This window comes from Littorina saxatilis, linkage group LG5 (assembly GCF_037325665.1).
Source record: "Littorina saxatilis isolate snail1 linkage group LG5, US_GU_Lsax_2.0, whole genome shotgun sequence".
In the NCBI taxonomy this organism is placed as follows: domain Eukaryota; kingdom Metazoa; phylum Mollusca; class Gastropoda; order Littorinimorpha; family Littorinidae; genus Littorina; species Littorina saxatilis.
The window spans coordinates 53,532,669-53,543,392 of NC_090249.1; the positions used below are offsets into that span (position 1 = coordinate 53,532,669).

A 10,724-nucleotide genomic window follows, 5' to 3' on the forward strand; every position below is an offset into this window, starting at 1 on the left:
TATAAAATGAAATATTGTTGAAAACTGACCGTCGGATTGCAGTCAGTGTTGTCGAAGAAACTGAGTAAAAAGAAGGGGAACTACTCTTGTTGCTAGACAAAGTATGAGTTACTTGCCTTGGGAATTTGCTTGTGATGAACGTTTGTGCACGGCAGATCTAGATTCAGGGAAACAACCGAACTCGTGGATTTTATATGGAGATTCATGTGTTCAGGCCTGTAGTTGTTGATTTAAATGCGGTATGTTTGTATTGTTTGCTCCAGAGATGTATACTTCGTACGTATAAGAGCGTTCGGAACTTTTCAGTCGCAAAAGTAGTACCGAAACAGAACAGCTTCTCAACCCATTGCACTATCGAGGATTCAGGCTGTTGCTGGCTCGTTATTTGTTTGGTTGCTGGGTCATTATCGAAATATAACTAGCTCTACAAGTTTACAGAGGTAAAGAAGCAGAGGGGGGAATAATCTTTTTTAGCTTGCTCATTTCATCGCATTAAATGCATGTCTGTTAATTGTGTGCTTTACATGTTTTATTACATGTAAAACATTATTTGTTCTCTATTTAATGTTAACATACATTCGAGTCTAAACGTTGCAAAGTGACTACAGTTGTAGTTACACTTGTGGCGTATTGAGGTTAAGTCGTTTGTGTAAATTAAAATAGGTGTGTAAGGGTACAGTGAACTTCAGTGCAAGTGGAACACTCTTTTTAAGACCCCTACATTTTTAAAATATTTCACTTTCAAGACTGTGTTGTTCTGACTTTATGTTCATTACATGTGTCATTCTAAAACATTTTTCACATGACCCTCTTTGCTCAGATATTGGTTTAGGTCTTAAAAGGGAGTTCCACTGTAACAACGTTTCTTATTTTCATAGTCACTGCTCCCTTAAAGTCAATGCAATTAGTTGATATGGAAACTGTGTTCGTGAAAATAGGACTGTTATACCAAACTCAAAGCCATTCGATTTAAGTTGATTAAGGTATAAACCAGCTTCAATTCAACTGTGGCTTAATTTAGTATATAATTCAAGTAACACAATGAAATGTCTAAGAACAAATGACGTCAAAGGCACATTGCTTAAAAATCTTTGCCGGCCTCCACCAAAATTTTTGCCACCGTAGAAGGGAGCTGTTTGACCCACTTGTCAAACTTGAATTTGGAACTGTCTCTGTCAGTCATTTTGCACTGCCGTGTATAAAAATTTTGAAGTAAAAAGAACTAAGTAAAAATTTCCAAGTCAGCTTTGCTGGCAAAAAACTTTGCTGCTGCTGCGCCGGTGTACAAAAGCTGACTGACTACACTGAATACACAAGAAAGACAAAGCCCATACGACTCACATGCTTGACCTTGACCTTTACATGACCTTGACCTTCAGCTAAACCTAGCAATGACATCATACACTAAGAACTGCTTTACACATTTTTCCTACCTAGACATGTGACCTTGACCCAAGGTCAAGGTCATCCAAGGTCATGCAACACAATGCTGTTAATTCAAGACATAGGAAGTACAATGGTGCTTATTGGCTCTTTCTACCATGAGATATGGTCACTTTTAGTGGTTCACTACCTTATTTTGGTCACATTTCATAAGGGTCAAAGTGACCTTGACCATATGTGACCAAATGTGTCTCATGATGAAAGCATAACATGTGCCCCACATAATTTTTAAGTTTGAAACAGTTATCTTCCATAGTTCAGGGTCAAGGTCACTTCAAAATATGTATACAATCCAACTTTGAAGAGCTCCTGTGACCTTGACCTTGAAGCAAGGTAAACCAAACTGGTATCAAAAGATGGGGCTTACTTTGCCCTATATATCATATATAGGTGAGGTATTAAATCTCAAAAACTTCAGAGAAAATGGGAAAAAATGTGAAAAATAGCTGTTTTTTTAGACAACATTTATGGCCCCTGCGACCTTGACCTTGAAGCAAGATGCTATGTATGTGTTTTGGGGCCTTGTCATCATACACCATCTTGCCAAATTTGGTACTGATAGATTGAATAGTGTCCAAGAAATATCCAACGTTAAAGTTTTCCGGACGGACGGACGGACGGACGCCGGGACGGACGGACGGACGACTCGGGTGAGTACATAGACTCACTTTTGCTTCGCATGTGAGTCAAAAAGCTAACAATCACATATCCAGGCGTAGGAATATTTTACTCACTAGACCAATCACACACAACTGCTACACGATACAGGATCCCTCTCACGTGCAATCCGACCCATCCGCCGAACACGTTACTCCAAGGTGTAACCCATCCCGCAGAAGGGACCGACTGCACGAGAGAGCGAACTGAGCGCACTCACACAAATTTAAACTTTATTTATTCTATATAACACTCTAAGAACAAATGACGTCAAAGGCACATTGCTTATTGACACTTCAATTTCTAATGACGTATTTACAAGATCCAATCAAATAGGTACCTCTTCCCTCCCTAGCACAGACTGAAAGCAGAATGTTCCAAGCAAGTTCATTCAGAGTTCAAATACTGGATATGTTCGACAATTGACTGTAGATTAAAATAACATCTCTCAATACTTTCTCCTCTCACAAATAACTAAGATATTTACTTATTTGTCTTTACATAAAGTGGGATATTCCTCAAAATAGTGGTATATCGTATATATACGAGTATATAACGTCACACCATTCATAATTTATATGATTTGTATTACGTCACACCATTCACTTTGCTGTATCATCTAATTATCTTCTATCTATCACCATGAAGAAGCCCTCGGTGGGGGCGAACATTTGGATGCATTAAACATTCCATTTTTATCATAACAAAACTGTTGAGATTGTTTTTAAATATTTGCGTATATATAATTATGTCGTCATGCATTCTTCAAAATGTTTATGAAGTCTTCATCAATAGAAACATGTTGTCATTTTTTTATGTCACTCCAATCGTTTGCCTACACCATCACTTTATCGAAAGTCTTTGGTCTTTTTTTCCTCACAAATTTGTTTACGATCCCACGTGTTTGTAAGATAGAAAGTGTGCGACTTTCACAGAATGCCGATATGCCATCGTTAAGAAGGAGTGCACGGTAATAGTATGGGGAATACGGAAGTTCGAGCAGTGCCTGTTTAGAACAAAGTTCGTCATCGAAACAGACCACCAGCCTCTGCAATACTTACAGAAAGCAAAGACAGAAAACGGACAGCTGATGAGATGGGCCATACAGCTCCAAGAGTACAACTTCTCCGTACGAGTCATTCCAGGCAAAGAAAATATCGGAGCAGATTACCTCAGTCGCTCAATGTAAGTCGGACAAATTGCATTCTTGATTTTTCACTTAAGCTGGGGGATGTCGCGACACGTGCTAGTTCCGGCGCCTGTGTTTTATTTACACGTCATTGAAAACAATGACGTAATTCGTTTTATTGAATGACGTAGGGTTCCGCCATTGTTTTGTTCTTTTCATCAGAAGTTGTTGTAGAGTCGTCATGGATCGTTTCTTCGTGTTACCATGGCTTGTTTATGAAACGTGCCTTCGATTGGTCGGTCGAGGGTGAGGAACGTCATTCGAGCGAACGCTTTTTTAACTAACTGACTGATATTTAACTAACCTATCGTACGTACCTTTCAATAAGCCGATCGTATCATCATTGACACATGTGTCGTTTTAATCAACTGGAAAATCCTGAACTAGGAAAGGATTTTTCTTTGCTTTTATTCTAACCTTCTGGAGCACGTTCATGTGACCGTGTGACCTTTTACGCTCCATGACTGGAGCATAACGGGACTTCTGTAACCAACGAGTTTAAAGCCTGGAAGATATATCATAATCTACATCAACGTCATCAAACATCGACTATCGCACATCTTCAACCGGGAAGCCTGGTCATCGCAACTTCACCATCAAGACTTCTCCTGAGGGATTCCTAGAAACAGAGAAGACATTACATTGATTGAATCGTAAAGAACCTTGCCATCACAGGTTTCATCGTATCGTATGTAATAAATATCGTTTGTTTGTTTGTTTATTTGTTGCTTAACGTCCAGCCGACTACGCAGAGCCATATCAGGACGAGGAAGGGGGGGATGAAGGGGGCCACTTGTCAAGCGATTCCTGTTTACAAATGCACTAACCCATTACTTGTGTCCCAGCAGGCTTTAGTAAAACTAAATTAATACCTACTGGAAGATTACCAGTTTCCAGTATGTTAAAATAGGCTTAACCTATCTACTGCTGGACTTACATCAGAACACTAACAGATTAAACTATACATGAATCGCGAGACAAGCGGCAAGAGAAGAGATTTTTGGAAAAAATACAGGTGAATGAGCAAGAAGGCAGAAAAAAGAAAAGAATTCATGAAGAAAAAGAGAGCATGACAGGAAAGAGGAACCAAAAATCTACCTAACAGCAAACTAGAAAGCTCCTGCGGTTCCAAAAACAGGAGGGGCCTTTAATTTCATAACCGCAGTGCCCCACTGCGGGAGTAATAAATATCATCCATCATTAACCAGTGGTACTTTTTTAGTTGTAAAAAAGCGAGTGCAATATGATTGAGAAATTATTTATTATGTTTTTTGTTCTAATTATTTATGTCTGTATTCGTAATCTGCTTCAGATCACTGGAATTGTTCATTTCTTCTCATTCATTTCCAAAACACTCTATACAACGCGACAATGGGGAGCGATTTTTGACCTTTTTAGTGCCTGTGTGATAGGTGTGTAAATCATGTTTGATGAGAAGGGTTGTTCGATAGTTACCATATTCATAGAACCATTCCTATATCCGCATAGCAAAAGAGTACCAAATGAAGGATTGGCAGACTTTTCTGATGAACTTCTTCTACTTGCACAGAGGGCATATCCAAACGTTGGGTCATCAACTCACATCAAATATGAAACAATCATGGTACTACAGAAAAAGACTGTTACCTTATAACAGAAAGAATGTGCCGACGTGGATGGAGAAGTGGAAACTCAACTGTTCTTAACTTCACCTTGTTTTCCTGGAACATAGTGATGAAATTGTGCAAAAGATAGTCATTCATAAACAGTATTTTCATATACGTCTTTCGTATGGATTGTGTTAGTTAGTATGATGGAGCGTAACTCAAGGTAAATTGAGGCTGGTTTCGAGACATATATATATATCCCTGTGTGAAAATAATTTGAGGCACTAGGTCAAGATAATTATTCAAATTGGACAGGTGGAGATCTCAAGGAGTCGAGTTATTGTTAGGCGATAAGAAAATGATAAAGCACGAAGGTACTGTAGCAGGTTTTCAATCCTAGCAATGTTACTCGGTCTCGGTTAGTTTTAGAAGATAGTGGGTAATACTGGGTGTATTGTAATATGGACGGTTGACAAATATGAAAACATTGACTATGAATAACTTAATTAGCACAATATATTAATATGTTACAGATGGCACAGGTGTACGAAACAATCAGTGACGTTTCAATTAATGAAGAAGAAAAGAAAAACACCACAACAAAACTTCATCCAGTGGTGATGTACTTGCCGTACGATGAGGCAATGACCTTGACACAGGTCCAAGTGAGGAATACATTTTCTTCCTCGATCGTGAAGAGAAAAGATGGGAAGACCACGATCATCCTGAAGTATAAAAAAAATTAGAGTAACAGAAGTATGTGAGTGATTCACTCAAGTTTCAGGTTTAGTTATAATTTCCAGTTACAGATATGTTCTAAAATCTAGTTATATTATGCGGAGCATAATTTTAGAAAGCGGGGGTGCATGTAACAGATGAGACTTTAACCTGAACATTTGCAGATCTAACTTTCGTAATGAGAAACATGTGATACAGATCTAAAAGTGTTCTTCGTCGACGCACGTGAAGAAACCCTAATTTGAAGGTCGACAATGACTGGAAGACTTGTGGACAAATGTCATGATATTAACTGTGTTAAAATGTACTTACCAGAAAACCACTGCACAGTTCGTAGCAGGATACTTTTGTTGACCAGTTCATATGGTTTTTATTCGGAATCGCGTTTGTATCATGAGAACGCGATCGATACGAACACAGTGGAACATAATCTTCTCTTCGACGACGCCATTTTAGATGACGTGTTACACGAGATCTCATCGGAAAAGAACGATGAATGATTGTTGTTTTATACAATGTGCATGTAATTATTACTGTATGCATTTTAGAATTGATTCATTATTGATAAGATAATGAATGAGTGAAAGGAAATACAGATTTAGTTTGGTAAGATAAATTGTTTGTACGTTGTTAGAGGTTACCTAGAGAAACATAAACAAACACTTTCGATCGCCTTGACTTTAGACGACGTGTTACACGAGATCTCATCGGGAAAGAACGATGGACGATTGTTGTTTTATACAATGTGCATGTAATTATTACTGTATGCATTTTAGAATTGATTCATTATTGATAAGATAATGATTGAGTGAAAGGAAATAGAGATTTAGTTAGGTAAGATACATTGTTTGTACGTTGTTAGAGGTTACCCAGAGAAACGTAAACAAACACTTTCGATCACCTTGGCTCTAAGACGATCGAGAGCGTCGGTTCGTTGCTAAAAGGCACAGTAAGCCTCCCGTAAACCATCACAGAGCTCCCCGAGCGTCTAAATACAGTACAAGCATACTTCCATTTGAACGCTCACCGAACGGGAACATCCTGGCTGCTTTCTGTCGAGCGTGAGACATTTTCAAAGAATTTATTTTCGTAGACTTGTTCCGTTAACAACAACGGCGCCTCGTTTTTGCGCTAGACCTAACTTTTAAAATCTAAATAATAAATTGACAGCTTGTTACACAAACATTCTTTAATCATAAAAGAATTCGTTTTTCATCAAGACAAGATCAGAACAATTCGAAGTTGTGAAAGTTTAAAAAAAGAAAAGCCCGGAAGCAGGGTCACGCAAGGGTCGTAGCAGACGACGGCCGGTTTATCAGTGCAAATCGCCGTTCCTCTCAACAGTCAAAAGCCATCGCTAGAGTTCTTGTGAACCACAGCCGTTGTTTCGTGCATAAAAAAAACGTGCTATTGTAGATAAGCTCACGTCGAGTCGCATTCAAATGACTAACTATGACGACTGCATTGTGAAAAGGGAAAACTGGATCACACGGGTTCACGATGGCTCAGGGGTAAGATAAACCACGCAAAAATAAATTCTTTGAAAATTGTTCGCTCTTTACGGAGGGCACCTAGGATGTTCTCAATTGGTGAGTGTTTAAATGAAATGGTGTTTGTACTGTGTGTAAAAGCCTGACCGTATCTGTGATGGTTTACGGGAGGCTTACTCTGCCTTAAAGGTACGAGACAAAACAGACAAACGCAAGGAGAAGAAAGGTATGTTGTGTATGTTGTTAGGACATGTATTGGGGTAACATAGACAAACAGGGGAGATCGTTATAGACGATCGAAACGTTAGTGGTAGCTAGAGGTAACAGGTAAACAAACAAGGAAGGGGATGAATAGAGAAGGGAAAGGAGAAATCGGTATTTTCTTTTTGGCAATGCTGGTTTTATGCTTATGGTCTTCGAGAACGTCTTCTGCTGAGTTCGGAGCAGTTTAACTGACAGAGGGAAATTCGGAGCAGTTTAACTGACAGAGGGAAATTCGGAGCAGTTTAACGGACAGAGGGAAATCCGGAGCAGTTTAATGGATAGAAGATAGTTCGGAGCAGTTTAACAGGCAGAAGGAAATCCGGAGCAATTTAATGGACAGAAGATAATTCGGAGCAGCTTAAACAGGCAGGAAGAAATTCTGAGCATAAGATGAAGTTTTAGCAGTCTAACGATGTGGGCGTACAACTGATGTTTTCCTGGCTGATTCATTACCAGAGATATTGTATGTCATTCTTAGTTTATGTGTGAATGAATGTTGCCCTGAGATACGAATTCATTGCCATGAGATAATCAGATAATTAAATCTGAGTCTTGAAACCTGCAACAATTTGTGTTTTCCTTTTTATTCATCATCATCACTAACATTTGTTTCACACACAACAACAATCAAAGAGAGCAATCCGCTTTCGTTACAATATTCTTTCACCCCCTCCAGACAAAATATAACGCTATACCATGGATGAATCGGAGCTGTAACGTATACATGGCATGACCAAAGTAAGGAGAAATTGTCATGGGATGTGGAAACAAAGTATGGGAAATTCACCATGGGCAAAATAATCAACACAAGCCTAGAAGATGTAAAACTATATTTTGTTTTAGTCTTGGCAAGGCCAGTTTTGTCCAGTTTCGGAAAAGACATCATGAATTCATTCACCCTGTCGAGACGAAATACCAATTCCATGGATAAATCGGAGGTGTAACGTCTTTCCTGTGATGCACCAAAGCTCAATTATAATTTGAAATGTCTTCACAGCGTACATATAATTTATAACGACATAATCGACATCACAAGACAGGCAAAACGCATACTTTGTTTGTCGTCTGCTACAAATCTAGTATTGTTGGTTGACGGAGTGAATACAAGCTTCAATCGTACCTTCATCAACCGGAATAAATGCTCAATCCGCTGTCATTTCGCAACTGAACATTGGTTTTGTTAATTAACTTTTTGGTTAAAATTGAAACAGCAACCCAAAAGAGTGTTTCAGCTGTTTCAAGACACGGGCTTATCTTCTTCGTTTGAGTTGCTTTTTTCCGCAGTCTAAAATGACACCAGAAGCGGAAAAAATTGTCGCGCATACTGTCACAAAAAGACGCCATGACAAATTTACACGCAAAACGAAAGAGACTTTGACGTCATTTACTTTTGTTCGGACTTTTCCGTCTGTTCCTAGCTTGTCAGTGCAGACTTGACGTGAGTATCCAAAACGTCTTTGTTCTCTGTTCGCATTGCAGCTGTGAAATAATTTGTCTTGTGTCTCGGTCGTGTAGGTACAGAGTTTGCTTCTACAATCATTGTGTTCGTGTTGATGACGGCTTCATAAGACAAATCAGCGAATCTATCGCGTGGAAGACATTTATGTACAAAACACCGAACCCAACAAGAGGCATTGATGCATTTGCAATTTTCTGAAGAAATAAACTGCATGTGGTTAATTTCATCCGTTTAAGCTTGTCAATAAGGCTTTAGATCTGGGATTGAGGTGCCACCCCCCACTGAGCTGGAGCAGGCGATTGATGAGGCTATCCTCATCAAGAAAAAAGCAGAGGAGGAGTCGGCACGACAGGCGAAGGTGAGGAGGGTAGAGGCTGCGGATACCGCTATTCTGAGAGCGGCAATGAACCGCCTCAAAGTAGCAAGAGCTGCACCCCCACAGCCAATTAGTAACAGATGTTCATATCAAAAGACAAAGCAAAAGTGTCACAGTAACCAGCATACAGGCCCAATCAGAAGACAAAGGACTGCTGCAAAATAGTGTGAGTGTGAGTCAAGACGACATGAAGACTGACAGGTTTAAGATTAGTAGACATCGAACTTTTCATCACTTTCACATTTTGTACTTCCAGTCTTGTTTAAACGTCTTTATCTCATTTAAAAAGTTAAACATCTTGCCAGGGGGAACATCCCGGATTAAAACCTTCAGAGTACTTTAAGTGTCAAGGCGATCGACAAGAAGAAGAAGATAGTCACTTTCAGAGTGTCTATACTGTAGTGTCTGTCACGAATCTCTTGAACATCGTCAGTGGGTTCTTTACACCCCCGGTATAGGGGTGTGTATAGGTTTCGGTCGATGTGTTTGTTTGTGTGTTTGTGTGTTTGTGTGTTTGTGTTCGCATATATATCTCAAGAATGAACGGACCGATCGTCACCAAACTTGGTGAACAGGTTCTATACATTCCTGAGACGGTCCTTACAAAAATTGGGACCAGTCAAACACACGGTTAGGGAGTTATTGGTGGATTAAGATTCTACAAGGACTTATAGAGAAACATATTCATGGTCAAAGGGAAATGACCTTCTCAGTTGGTGGCAGTGGAAATGGGTGCAGTGAGAATGGTTATTTCCCTTTGACCAACGGGGGTGTTTTTCCTACCTCGAAGGAATTTCTTGTTCTTTCTTTATTTGGTGTTTAACGTCGTTTTCAACCATTCAAGGTTATATCGCGACGGGGGAAAGGGGGGGGGGGGGGGGGGGGAGATTAGATAGAGCCACTTGTTAATTGTTTCTTGTTCACAAAAGCACTAATCAAAAAATTGCTCCAGGGGCTTGCAACGTAGTACAATATATGACCTTACTGGGAGAATGCAAGTTTCCAATACAAAGGACTAAACATTTCTATACTGCTTGACTAAACTCTTTACAAACATTGACTATATTCTATACAACTTACACTTAACAAGGGTAAAACTAAAAGAAGAAACAGAATCCGCTAGTCGCCTCTTACGACATGCTGGGGAGCAACGGGTAAATTCTTCCCCCTAACCCGCGGGGGGTATCCACAGTGGGTAACTCACGTGGAACTTTCTCAAAACATGTGCTAAGCCTGTCCCCAATTGAGTGAAGTCGAATTTGCTCACTTCGCGAAGCTTGGTCCCTGAATGGGACTACTTGCAACATAGCATCGCGAAGTCAACGGGTATGCACTCGGCAAATAGATTTATCTTGCCTTGGTGTCTCTGCCTTTTTTAGTCAGAATGCGCATGACTGTATGACTGCTGGTAGTCTCGACCAGCGCGAGGTTTATGTTTGGCAAGTCAACACGATGTGGACCTGTCGCGTAGACACTGCGATTTTGATTCAATACATCAAAGCGTCGCAGTATGAAATAATGA

General features: G+C 39.7%; 1 long non-coding RNA gene across 1 annotated transcript; it reads right to left on the reverse strand.

Annotated features, from left to right (window-relative positions):
- Nucleotides 1-2,200: 2,200 nt before the first annotated feature.
- LOC138965898 (uncharacterized) lies at nucleotides 2,201-6,110 on the reverse strand. Its single transcript, XR_011455554.1, has 3 exons — nucleotides 5,926-6,110; nucleotides 4,916-5,600; nucleotides 2,201-3,908 (listed from the first exon to the last, which is right to left on the reverse strand). It is a non-coding gene; the product is annotated as an uncharacterized lncRNA (long non-coding RNA).
- Nucleotides 6,111-10,724: the final 4,614 nt, after the last annotated feature.